Genomic DNA, 13,924 nt, shown 5'->3' with positions numbered 1-13,924 from the left:
ATCACGGTTACATTCCAACCGCCATTTACCTGCCCATCTTACCATTCCATCTGTATCTTCCTGACCTTCCTCCTCACTACCAACCACCCGGCCAATCTTTGTGTCCAACACAAACTTGCTGAACACAACTGCCACCCCGTCCAGCCACTCCCCTGCAGATTCACATCTACACCATTTAAGAATACCACAAGTAATAAGGGTCAGAGCACTAATCCCTGTGGTACACCAGGATACACTAACCTCCAGTCACACAGCCTTCTCCCACCACCGTCCTACTTGGCCACTAAGACAGCTTTCGTTGTAACTTGTCGCGTTATCCTTGATACTGTGAGTGTTTACTTTATTTTTCAGCTTCCCGAATGGAACTTTGGTAAAGGCCTTGCTGTAAAAGTAAACAAGCGACCACCTCATATTAATTCAATCAAATTCATTAGATGTGACTTACTTCTGATAAAGTCATTCTGGTTATCCTTGATTAAACCTTGCCAAACTGATTGGAGTTCAATTTTCTCCTTCCCAATTTTCTTCAGTATTTTCCATAACAGTGATCTAACATTCGCTCATCTATACTTCCTTGGTCCATCCCTACCACCCTTAGTGTGAAGTGGAATCATATTAGCTGTTCTCCAATCCTCTGACACCTTCACTATGGTCAGATTTCAATTAAAATTTTCAGTCAGGGTCTTTACTCCTTTGTCTCGAATTGCAGCCTGTTTTACAACTCATTTGAATATGGGGATTAGTTAAATTTTATACCAGACAAAGCCTCAAATCCCTGCTCGTGTTTTACATCAACCTGTTTAAGAATTTCCCGTCCATCTTCTTGAATTCTGTACCTATATTCTCCTTCTCTGAAGTAAAACAGATGTGAATCCTCATGTTGCAATCTACCAATGCTCACCAGCTTCACACACAGATTGTCCCTTTGTTTTCTAATGGACGCTAACTGTTTGCTGATTATTCTGTTCTACTTGTACATGCAGAATATCGTGGAATTATCCCTTATCTCGCCTGTTTGCACTTTTCCACGTCCTGTGTTATTAAGTCCCCTCGGTATTTCTAAGTTGCACTACAATCACTTCTCATCTTCTGAAACTCGAGATCACAGGCTGAGTTTCCCCATCAGCCAATGTTGTCGTTTTAGGGATTAATCTGGAGAATGCCTTTTGCAGTTCCTCTGTACTCAGTATATTCTATTTTAGATTGGGACTCCAATCGATCCACAATATTCCAAGTTTAATCACACCAACACTCTATGCAATTGGTGGATGACATCGTCTATATTCCAATTGCATTCACATGAATGTAAATCTAATTTTTACTTTCCCATTTGCATATGTTCTGCCCAATACCGTTCGCATAACTTTTCTTATGAGCTTACTGCGTGAGTTCTATAAACAATTCTCCTAAATATCCAACGATACCTTATCCATTGGTTCCTCATTGCCTATGTCTACAGGAACCGTCTTCAAACCAATCCAAAAATAAAACGTTTGCACTTCTGGTTTTCCTTTCATCGATGCATTATCATACTCCCCAGTTTTACGCTTACCTCAATGTATATAGTAGCACATGATTTGCATTCGAGTCCAACAGTCCAATGGATGCCAAGTTAACTGGTCCCTAGTTCAGCACTCTCCATCATCACCCTTTCTTAAACTGGCGGATAATAATTATAACCGTCCCTAATCCCGATTCGCTTCCTGCCTTTCGGGAATGTGTCGGAAAATAACATGAAAATCCGTAATTCAATCAATATGACTATTGCTGCTTCCACTGAAACGTTTGGATGAAATAAATCTGGTCTGTCAGATTTATCAACAGTCAATCCAGCTTTCTTTTCAAATACTACATTATCACTGATATGAATGATCTTAGACATTACTTACACAAGTTCCATGGTCACTTGCTGTTTCTGGAAGAATTTATGGATTTTCTTCCATGAAGACAGACACAAAGTAACTATTTTTTTCTCTGTAACGTGTCTGTTCTCTACACTAAATTATCCTGTCCGCATAATAACTGTCTCACATTTGACCTTGTTTTTATTTCTCTTTCATACATTGATAGAAAGCTTTTTAGCAGTCTTTTTTTTATTTGCATGGTTTTTCTCTTTTTGAATTTCTTCACAGTTTCTTGTTCCTCCTTTCCTGGGTCATACATTTCTCTGAATCCACTGGCTTACAACAATACTCGATATTGTTTTAAGCCACTTCCTTTGATCTAATAGGTAGATGAAGGTGGGGCTGAAAGTTATAGTTCGGTGGACCAGATTGATGGGAAGGAAGATGAACACATAAGGACATGGAACATAGAAAAGTACAGCTCAGAACAGGCACTTCGGGCTACGATGTTGTGCCAAGGATCAAGCGTAATGTAACAATATAATAAACTCATCTACGCACCCCTCAATTCACTGCTGTCCATTTGAATGTTCAGCAGGTGTTTTAGTGTCACCAATAACTCTGCTTCCACCATCACAACTGGCAATGGATTCCATGTATTCACAACTATCTGCGTAAAGAACCTTCCTCTGAAGTCTCCTCTATACCTTCCTCCCAATATCTTAAAACTATGACACCTCGCCTCAGTCATCCCTGCCCTGGGGAAACGTCTCTGGCTATTGACTCTATCTATGCTTCTCATTACCATGTACATCTTTATCGGTCAGCTCTCTTCCTCCTTAACTCCAGAGAGAAACGGCCAAGCTTAGTAAACCTCTATTCCAAGCTTAGTAAACCTCTGTATATAAGACAAGCCCTCCAGAACAGTCAGCATTATGGTAAACCTTGTTTGCACCTACTCCAAAGCCTCTGTAGCTTTCCAACAGTAGGACGACCAGAGCTGGACACGATATTCCAAGTGTAGTCCCACTAGGGACTTGTAGATCTATAGCAAAACCTCGCAGCTCTTAAATTTGATCACCCTGTTAATGAAAGCCAAGCCATCATATGGACTTGTGTGTGAACTTTAAGGGATCTACGTATTTTGGATCAGATTGGTGCTGGAAAGGTACAGCGGGTCAGACAGCATCCGTTTGGCAGTAAAATCGACGTTTCAGGCCAAACCCTTTCATCAGGAATGAACACCAAGAGCCCTCTGTTCTTCCACACTGCTTAGAACCTTGTCTTTAATCCTATATTCAGCATTTAGGTGAGACCTCCCAAAGTGCATAACTTTGCAGTTATTCAGGTTGAACTACATCTGCCATTTCTCAGCCCAACTCTGCATCCTGTCTATGTCGTGCTACAACCTGCAATAGCCCTCGGTACTATCAACGGCACCTCTAACCTTTACGTTGTCTGCAAATTTTGATCACCCACCCCTCAATCTCCTCATCGAAGTCATTTTTAAAAATACAAAGAGCAGAAGCCGAAGATCAGAGGGTCCTGACACAACATTGAATACTTTCCATCTACAAAAACAATGTGCTTTCTGTCGTCCAACCAATTCTGATTACAGATAGCCAAATCTCCTTGTTTCCCATACCTTCTGATTGTATGAATGAGCCTACTACGGGGAACCGTTCCAAAGTCCATATACATCACATCTACTACTTTACCTTCGTCGACCTCTCTTCTCACCTCCTCAAAGAAACCAATAAGATTAGTTTGGCATGACATACTCCTCACAACGTTACCCTGACTGCCTTAAGTCAAGCTATGCTTTCCGAAATAGTCAGAAATCCTCTCCCTCAGAATTCTTTCCAAAACCTTGCTAACCACAGATATAAGACTAACTGGTGTTCTTTATTGAAAAGAGGAGCATCATGCGCCTCCATCCAATCCTCATGTATGACTCCGATAGAGATTGAGGAATTAAAGATTTTCACCAGCAGCTTATGAACCTCCTTTCTCGCTTCCCAGAGCAACCATTGTGACCAGTGTGACAATATCAGAGTTGTTCTCCGAAAGGTCCCACATGTTGACGTCCTGTCTCGGCAACGTAGTGAGACCACATCGGGTTTAATGGATGCAGTAGACGATGCGTTCTGTCTCCCTTCATCAGCTATCACTTTCAACCCCATCTTCATCGACCTATCGCATTGCCAGCTGCCTGCCCCACCCCAACCCCGCCCCCGCATTACCCCGCCCACTTATCTCTCAACACCCTTGTCCCACAAGCCTCATTCCTGATGAAAGCCTTATGCCTGAAACATCGATTCTCCTGCTCCTCGGCCGGTGCCTGATCTGCTGTGCCTTTCAAGCAACTTGCAGTCCCCACTTTCTCCTCACACCTTCACGGCTTGCATGACCGAGATTTACAACGGTTACTTCAAATAATACAAAAATGTCATGTACTCAAACAGGATAAAATAAAACCAATACATTGTGGTCACTATTTTCAAAAGGTCGTTTATGGCAAAGTATTCAATGAACTCTTCTCATCATCCAACACGAATTCCTAAATAACCTGATCTCAAGCTATGTGCTCGATATAATGCTAATGCAAGCCATCTCACAAATGCTCACGAAGTCCATTTTCCCCAGAAATAGCATTCAGTAGGCTTAACATAGTTCAGAAGCAGTACATTATTACTGCAGTACCTACAAATAGATATCTCATTTCCTATTTTATAACATTCCCAACACTGATATTGCAGCTTTCACTTTGATATATAAATCCCATTAATGTTTCCTTCTCCTTGCTGTTTCTGAGCTCCACCTTACACGATTCTGTTGAATCTGAGCGACGTGGGCTCTGGGGAGATTAATGGCAGAGCTTATCTCGCCACATCATTTTTGCTCTTCTCAAGCATTGTGATATTTTCTCCAGATCTCCAGATATTTTGGTGGAGTAGAAAAGGACAATGATCTTTCAATAATGCTGCGTATTCCCCCAGACAGCTGAGACTGCTCTAAACTGGGTGAGAACCTTACAGCAGGCTAGAAAAGTGTTGCTGCTGCTGTAATGATCGTAGTGAGATCACATCTGGAATAGTGTGTACAGATTTAGTTTCCTCACTGAAGAAAATATATTGCTATATTGGAAGTAGCTCAGAGATGGTTCCCTCAACTGATTCCTGCAACGAAATTGTTAGCTTAAAAGGAAAGGATGATCAGGTTGATCCAATATCCATTGGACCTTACAAGAATGAAAGATGATCTTATTTTTACATTGAACATTAGAAGGAGTCAGCAACAGAAGGCAATTAAACAGCAAATAGAGAAATCTGTTCCACTGCTCCAACCTGTTACATAGGAACAGCAGAACGATATTCAGACTTTAAACTGTATTACACCAGAACAGAACGAGGCTCTGCAGACCCTGGAACCTGATATACACTGACAGGAGAGGCCAAACATCCCCTCGAATCGATAACACTGGGCCCAGATTAGGCCATGATGCAGCAGTATCCTATTATACAAGATCTGGATCAGGCCATTCAGCCCCGTTAAGTCTGTAACACAGGAACTGGAAGTGGCCACAGAGTGACTGGAGATTGTAACACTGGGATAACAGGAGGCCATTCAAGCCCACTGACCCTGGTCCAAGTCAATTGGATAAGAATACAAACTATCTGAGACTCATTTTATGAGAAAGCAGGAGGCAATTCAGACATGTGTCCGTTGTATGGCAACAGGAATTGATCAATCACTCACTTGGTCCCATCTCAGTGATACGTGAGCAGACTGTTCAGTATCTCCACCTATTATGGAGGTGAATGAGGATACCCATTAGCCCCTCAAACTGTTACACAGCAACAGAAGGAGGTCATTCTGGCCAGAGAGATGATAACATGGGAACACTAGAAATCCGAAAGCCCATCAATTTTGTACACCAGCAGGATGATGAGTCCATTCAGCCCCTTACACAGTAATTGGAGAAGAATTTCTAAAGGGAAGAACTTATAATAACTGTAAAATGTAATGATAAAATTGTTGTAATTTACAGCAAATTATTAGAATCCGTTGTTCGGGCATTTGCAAAGTTACACCATAATCCATCGGAGACAAAATGGCTTTACAAAGGATAAATCATGTTTGAATTGTTTGCTTGAGTTACTTAGAGATGTGACAAACAAATTGGGTAGTGGGAATCTTGAAGATCGAATATATTTGGTCTTCCTGAAGGCAACGGATTTGTCGCTTCTCCAAAGAGTAAGTGGTAAGATCAGACAACATATGTTTATGAGTAATTTATTAGCATGGATGGAGGATAGGTTAACCAACAAAATGTAGTCACATGCAATAATGTGTCGTTTTCTTTTGGCAAATGCAACTTGTGGGGTGGCATAGATTTCAGTTCTCAGTCCTCAACTATTTGTAATCGATGTTACTACTCGGCTAAGGGGACAGAAAACAATACAACTAAATATTCAGATGACACTAACATCGGTGGGGATATACTTCAGAAGGAAGATGTAAGATATCAAAAATGAATGAGGATGGGCTGTGTGAACGGGCCAACATTGGTCAATGAAAATTAAATTGGATAAATATTGGGTTATTCAAGTTGTCCAGAGTAAAAGAAAGGCAAATTAATATCTAAATGGAGAGAAACTTCAGAGTTCTTAGCGGCAGAGTGCTCTGGATGTCCGTGTGCATATCATAGAAATCCAGCGTGCAGGTACAGCAGGTAATGGGAAAGTCAAGCGTAGTTTCAGTGTTTCTTTGTAAAACGAACCAGTAGAAAGGTATGGAGTATTGCTGTAGCAATGCAAGGCATTAGTGAGGCTGCAACTAGAATAGAGTTTGGATACCCTGACTTGCGGAAGGATGCATTTGAATTGGAGGCAATTCCAACGAGGTTCATTAGATTGATTCCAGAGATAAGGCGTTTGTCTCATAAAGAGAGATTGAGCAGTTCGGGCCTATACTCTGGAGTTTATAAGAATGAAAAGAGATCTCATTGAGGTCTGTTCAAGAGTAAAATTAATTGGCATTGTCGATGTGGAGTGGATTTTATTTTCATATGGCGTAAACTACAACAAGAGATCAGAGCTTCAGGATGGAGAGCAGGCAGGATAGTTGAGCTGAGGCCATGTTGATATCAGCCATGATTGTATTCAATGGTGGAGCAGGCTCGATATGCTTAATTACCGACTGAGGTTCCTCGTTCTTTTTCAGCAATTCGACTGTGTTTCACAGGAATAGGGGAGGACTGCTTATCAAACAGGAAGCAGGCACTCCGGATCAATCAATCTGAATCAGCTTGACAGAATGCAACCAGTGGTAGAACATAGCGAGCACCGCTGGGTCTCCAACTTTTTATAGTCTATATCAATGATCAGGAGGAAGGAACAAATGTCTCTGTGATAACCAAGAGAGTAAATTAACAAGAGGGGGTGAAGAGTATACAGGTAAAGTCGACGGATAATGGTTTGGCAGTGGAAATTAACATGATATAACCTGTCATTCTTTTACAGGAAGAATGGAAATCAGGATGTTACTGAAATGGAGAGAGTTCACAGGACTTAGTGATACTGTGTACTGGCGTGGTGGGGGTGGTGGTGGGGGTTCACTCAGACCCATTGATTTGGGAGGTTTTGCTCCATCTCGCTGATGTTTTGTTCGCTTACACTCCAAGTGGCCCCATTGCTCTCAGTACACATGGGATATTTTGAGGTGGTTGAGTGTCTGTGGTGACGGTGATTTGAAACGTGTATGAAGGGGATGGCTTTTATCCAAGATGCATTCATTTCTTTCTACGTGGATATCCGAGGACGATGGGAATAGCTGCCTGCTTCAGAATGAAGAGACTGTGGCTGCTGTCAGGACAGGGGTATTCACCAACATGATGTACTGTGCATGGGCACGCTGCAACATTAATAGGGAGAGAGCTCCTTCAGTTCCTCTACCTCTCCCCATTGACATAGGGACCCGCCGAACCATGCACATCAATGGGAATCCAAGGATACTGGGAAAACAAGGATACATCTGGCAGCAACCTGATGAGGGAGAAAATGTTGCATTCACTTCATCCAGAACATATATCCTCAGTCTCCAAATGGTGACATTGACGTCGAGATACTGGGAGATGATGGAGATGTCAACCCCTCCTGCCTGGAAAGTTATGGAACATAGAAGCTGAATGAAACTGTGACCCTAACAGCCACTGGCAGCACCGTCCTCCCCCTGGTGTGAAGCTGCAGGTCGTGTTAAAGGAGGTAACAGCGCACTGTGACCAGCTCCTTTTTCAGTCAGCGACCCCCACACTCTGCTCCTGGGTTAAGTGTCATTTGGGAAGCTGTTCCTGGAAAACCCGGGGTGGATACAGCCGATCCCTTTCCCCATACACTCTCACTCCGTGGTTTCAGAAATTTCCCTCTCTGCAGCCTCTGCTCCATTTATTGTTCATGTTGCAGCCCAGATGCTGTAACTAGAGTTCCCATGCACCATCCAGTGTTTGGTCCGCATATCCTCAGCAATCTCTGAATGTCTGAGGCAGCTCACTGCACAACCACCAGCAAAACATCCACAGCATCTCCACGAACTTTTTAATAACAGCAGTCAGTCCGGACCGCTTCAGCTACAAGTGTTGTGCACCAGAGCAGATCCCATGCAAAACATTTTGAGGCCGCTTAGACTCAAATGTTTCCTTATTTTGACTCTAAATGTGAAGTGTGTGTTTCAGATACGTTGAGACTGTTCAAACCACTTGACATGAAGCAAAATATAATATATTCAAATGCTTTAGTTAAAATACTATAAAGAAAAGAACAATTTGACATAGCTTGTATGTTGCAACTTTTGCACAAACAGTAAATATCGTACCTTCTTGGTACACATTGCTTGGTACAAAGGTAAATCCAAATTCAGATTTTTAAATGTAGTTTTCCAGTCTAGGAGGAAACAACATCAACAGAGATCTCTGAGAGAATAGCAGCTAGGGATCATTTATTGAAGCTTCCAACCCTTCTGGGATCCCAAGCAGGTTCTGAATGCTGTAGCGAAACTCAAAACAAGAAGATCTGCTCTGTGAGAGCTGGCCGCTGCCCTTCCAATGTTACCACCGTTTAGTAAAATTGAAGGCTTCCTCAGTTATTAACTTAAACAATTTCTAAGCGTTAGTTCGGCATCTCTGCCTTTAAGACATGTCTTCGAAGAAGAAAGAACAAGAGAAAATAATATTTTCAAAATGACAGAATTGTTAGACCGAGCATTTAAACATAATGAGCCATCAATATAGCTCAAGGTGGCTTCATTTTAAACCCCTTATTCTTACTCTATTTTTAGAGGACGACATACATATATATTGCATTGACACTAAGCATGCAAACGTTCACCACTATGTTTTATTTGTGTTCGTGGCCCCAGAACGCCTCCATCTTTCTTCATCCAAATCTTGACAACGCGTCACAAATTTCCTTTTTTCCGTGAAATTGTAACTCTCTCCTTCTGGTTTTCTTCTCTCTTTTTGTCTCTTTCTTCTTCCTCTCCTTTTCTTTTAACCAAAATTCAAACTGTTTCAATTCCTTTTAATGTTCAAGCTCTTCATCTACAATTGAATTCCAGCCATTTCCAAGATTCCGATGAAGTTTCCACCAAATATTAATGCTGAGCTATTGCTGTTACTATCACTCTTTTTCTTACAGACAAACACAATCCCAACTCTAGCGTGTCTGCCAATTCCAACAGATTTGCCTTGCTCACCTTTTGTAAATTCCACGAAGTCACTTCTTCCATACCTAGAAAACTCTTAGTGACTGAAAGAGCCACTATTAAACAAAACCAGCTGAATTCAACAACTGAGGAAAAATTGCAAAAAACTGCCATATTCCGGCTGTAAACCCAACAATCTCCCTGTGCACATTCTCCCCGTTTTTGCATGAGTTTACTCCAGGCGCTTTTGTTTCTGCCCACATCCCGGTTATGTGCAGATTAGGTGAATTATCCATGTTATATTGCCGATGCTGTTCATTGATGTGTAGGTTTTGGCATTAGTTAATGTAAAGTAAGCGTGTGAGGGATTGGGTCTGGATGGGTTATTCTTCGAAGGGTCGGTGTGGATTTGCTGCGCTAAATAGCCTGAACGTAGAACATAGAACATAGAACATGTCAACGCTTTGGCCCTTGATGTCACACTTAATTTGAAAAAAAAATCTTACATTTTTGACAAAGTTACAAAATCACTACAAATCTGTATAACAATATTATGCTACAACGATAACAAAAGTAAACAAACTTCTGGTCTTCTCCAGAAATCACAGAGGGGACCAAAAAAAATGAAGGCCACAATTCAATGAATAACTAAAAGAAAAAGTAAATTAAACTAAGTTAAACCAAGGTAAATTCAATTACATTCAATTGTTTCCGCACTCAGCACAATCCCACCAAAGCACCCATAACATGAAAGTTTTCCTCCCAGAGGTCCCTGGACCGCCAGACACAGCCCTCCTGATGATTCAATAGCCCTCACCAACACAACCGACAAGCCTGTGCCTATTTAGTTTAGAATGGGCGCCACGTTCTATAAATCAGTTCCATTTTCTGGTGCACCATATTCGTAAAGAAGTCGGGGGTTGTGGGGGGGGAATGTGCTCCATAACTAATCTACGCCACCCGAGAGTCTCGGGTGATTTTGCGACCCCAGCTCATTCAAAGGTTCTTTCTCGCACCGAAAGAATGAATACTAAACAGTTTCTTCCATTCACATTCAAATAATGTAGATTTGGTGAACCCATGAGGAGGGACATTGCATCGACCTTGATCTCATTTCACAAGACCTCTTCTAAAAGAGTTGCTACGGCACGCCAATACCTAGGAAGCATGTGGCATGACCACAAACAAGAGTAAAGATTGCCAACATCTGTTTTACATTTGGGGCAGATTGTGCATGCTCCCGCCTTAAATTTCACAAGCCGCTCAACTGCGAAATGAACCCTGTGTATTACCTTCAATTGCAAAACCTGTGTCCTCTGAGAAATAAAAGTCTTCCTTACATTCTCCCAAATATCCTCCAGTGCCTCTGACACGATCTCCACACCCAGTTCTGGAGTCCGGATTCTGCACAGAAGCTCAATATTCTTCGAGATATTGCCTCCTAACCAGGGATGGACCATGCTGACTGAGAGAGCGCTGGGTGACCGAAGCGCTCTCCTCGACAAATCCGACTTATAGAGTTTAACCATCACTGCAGTCATTTTATCTGTATAAAGTCTTAATCAAAAAATAGCGAAAGAAGTTCCTCCTACATAGCGCATATACCTAGGTGAGATGTTTGAAAAACATCATAAGCTTCTCCTTAAATAAATCTCCCAAATAGGAAGCTCCTCTAGACTTCCAGAGCTTAAAGCAAGACCATCGACCCCGACTGGGATCCTGGCATTCTTACTATGAGAGTGAAAGGGTAAGTAAATTGCACACACCTCGTCGTATCAGTCACCATGCTTTAAACCATGTTAAGGACATTCAGATTTCTGCAATTGCCCATAACAGTCCTCATCTTGTCCATGAACAAAAGATTGATGAATGGGCAATTTGACGGAGGGGCCTTGATGTCGAGACAGATTGACCGTGTGTCCTGGCAAGCCCAATCATCTACATAAGATAGTAGGGAACTCAATAGATATTTCTTAAAATCTGGAAAATCCAAACCTCCCAACCCCTGTGGAGCTGCAATTTGTCCGGCTGAGGACGTCACCTATGATGCCAGATGAAAGATCCAAACCAACTGTAAAGCCTCTGCCGTGTTTACCTAGCCTGCATCAAACGGAGCATTTGCATGGGATGTAATAAGGGAGGAAGAACATTCATTTTGACTAGGGCTATTCTCCCTAACCAGTATATTGGAAGATCCTCCCAGCGTTGAAGGTCCTGTCTTATTTCTCTAACAATTGCACAAATATATGATTGATCCAAGGCCAGGATGATAACAATGCCTAAATAGAAGAAACCGTCCTGTGACCACCGGAATGCGATATCAGTTCCATCCTCAATATCGGATATTTTCCTAAGTCCCCCCACAGGCATGGCCGCAGACTTCATAAATTAATTTTATAACCCGAAAGCAAATCAAGCACCTTAATCACTTGTATTAAATGGGGCACAGGTACCATCAGATCAGTTAAAAAGACAAGAAGGGCATCCCATAATGGGAGATCTTATGACTGCCTGGCCCTACCTCCTAGGTAATTGATTTGTGGTCCCTCCGGATGGCCTCTGCCAATGGCTCAATCAACAATGTAAATAGTAATGGTGAAATGGGCACACTTGGTGACTGCCTCAACTGACACTAAAATTGTTAGACCGTATACCATTAGTGAGAACCGATGCTTTCTGTCACTCACCGGGCAAGGAGCCCTCCAAGTCCAAATCGCTACTGGCCATAAACGAGCTACGGCCATTCCACCCAGTCAAACGTTTTGACTACGTCCAGGGAGACTAACAAACCCGGAATCTATCCTTGTTGAAATACCTGAATCATGTTAAATACTCTTCTAATATTATTAGTAAACCCATGACCCCTAATGCCACTGGCCTTGTCCCCCATGTAAAGTGCCGCATATTCAGAAATCACTATGTTCCCAATTCTGCAGAACAGCACCGAGTTCCAAAATTTCGACGGGGCAAAAAACATGTCAATCCCAGTATAGCATTAGAACATAGAACATAGAACAGTACAGCACAGAACAGGCCCTTCAGACCACGATGTTGTGCCGATCACTGATCCTCATGTATGCACCCTTAAATTTCTGTGACCATATGCATGTCCAGGAATATCTTAAATGTCCCCAATGACTCCGCCTCCACAACTGCTGCTGGCAACGCATTCCATGCTCTCACAACTCTCTGTGTAAAGAACCTGCCTCTGACATCCCCTCTATACCTTACTCCAACCAGCTTACAACTATGACCTCTCGTGTTAGTCATTTCTGCCCTGGGAAATAGTCGCTGGATATCGACTCTGTCTATGCCTTTCATTATCTGTATATCTCATTTAGGTCCCCTTTTCTCCTCCTTTTCTCCAATGAAAAAAGTCCGAGCTCAGTCAACCTCTCCTCATAAGATAAGCCCTCCAGTCCAGACAGCATCCTGGTAAACCTCCTCTGAACCCTCTCCGAAGCATCCACATCTTTCTTATAATAGGGCGACCAGAACTGGACGCAGTATTCCAAGTGCGGTCTAACCAAAGTTTTATACAGCTGCAACAAGATCTCACGACTCTTAAACTCAATCCCCCTGTTAATGAAAGCCAAAACACAATTTGCTTGCTTAACAACCCTGTCCACTTGGGTGGCCATTTTAAGGGATCTATGTACCTGCACACCAAGATCACTCTGTTCCTCCACACTGCCTGGAATCCTATCCTTAATCCTGTACTCAGCTTTCAGATTCGACCTTCCAAAATTCATCATCTCACATTTATCCAGTTTGAACTCCATCTGGCCTCTCTCAGCCCATCTCTGCAATGTCCCGCTGCAGCCTACAACAGCCCTCAATACTGTCAACGACACCTCTAACCTTTGAGTCATCTGGAAACTTTGCTGACCCATCCTTCAATCCCCTCATCCAAGTCATTAATAAAAAAATACAAACAATAGAAGCCCAAGGACAAAGCCCTGTGGAACCACCGACTTCCAGACAGAATATTTTCCTTCTACTACCACTCGCTGTCTTCTGTTGGCCAGCCAATTCTGTATCCAGACAGCTATGTTCCCCTGAATCACATTCCTCCTGACCTTCTGAATGAGCCTACCATGGGGAACATTATTAAATGCCTTGCCGAAGTCCATATACACCACATCCACAGCTCGACCCTCATCAACTTTTCTAGTCACATCCTCAAAGAACTCGATAAGGTTTGTGAGGCATGACCTGCCCCTCACAAAGACGTGTTGACTGCATTTAATCAAGCCATGCTCCTCCAGGTGGTCATAAATCCTATCCCTCAGGATCCTTTCTAACGCCTTGCAGGCGACAGACGTGAGACTTACTGCTCTGAAATTGCCAGGGATTTCCCTATTTCCTTTCTTGAAGAA

Source organism: Chiloscyllium punctatum, chromosome 33 (assembly GCF_047496795.1).
Source record: "Chiloscyllium punctatum isolate Juve2018m chromosome 33, sChiPun1.3, whole genome shotgun sequence".
Lineage (NCBI taxonomy): Eukaryota > Metazoa > Chordata > Chondrichthyes > Orectolobiformes > Hemiscylliidae > Chiloscyllium > Chiloscyllium punctatum.
The sequence above is the reverse complement of the archived record's forward strand: the minus strand, read 5'-3'. Positions refer to the sequence as shown.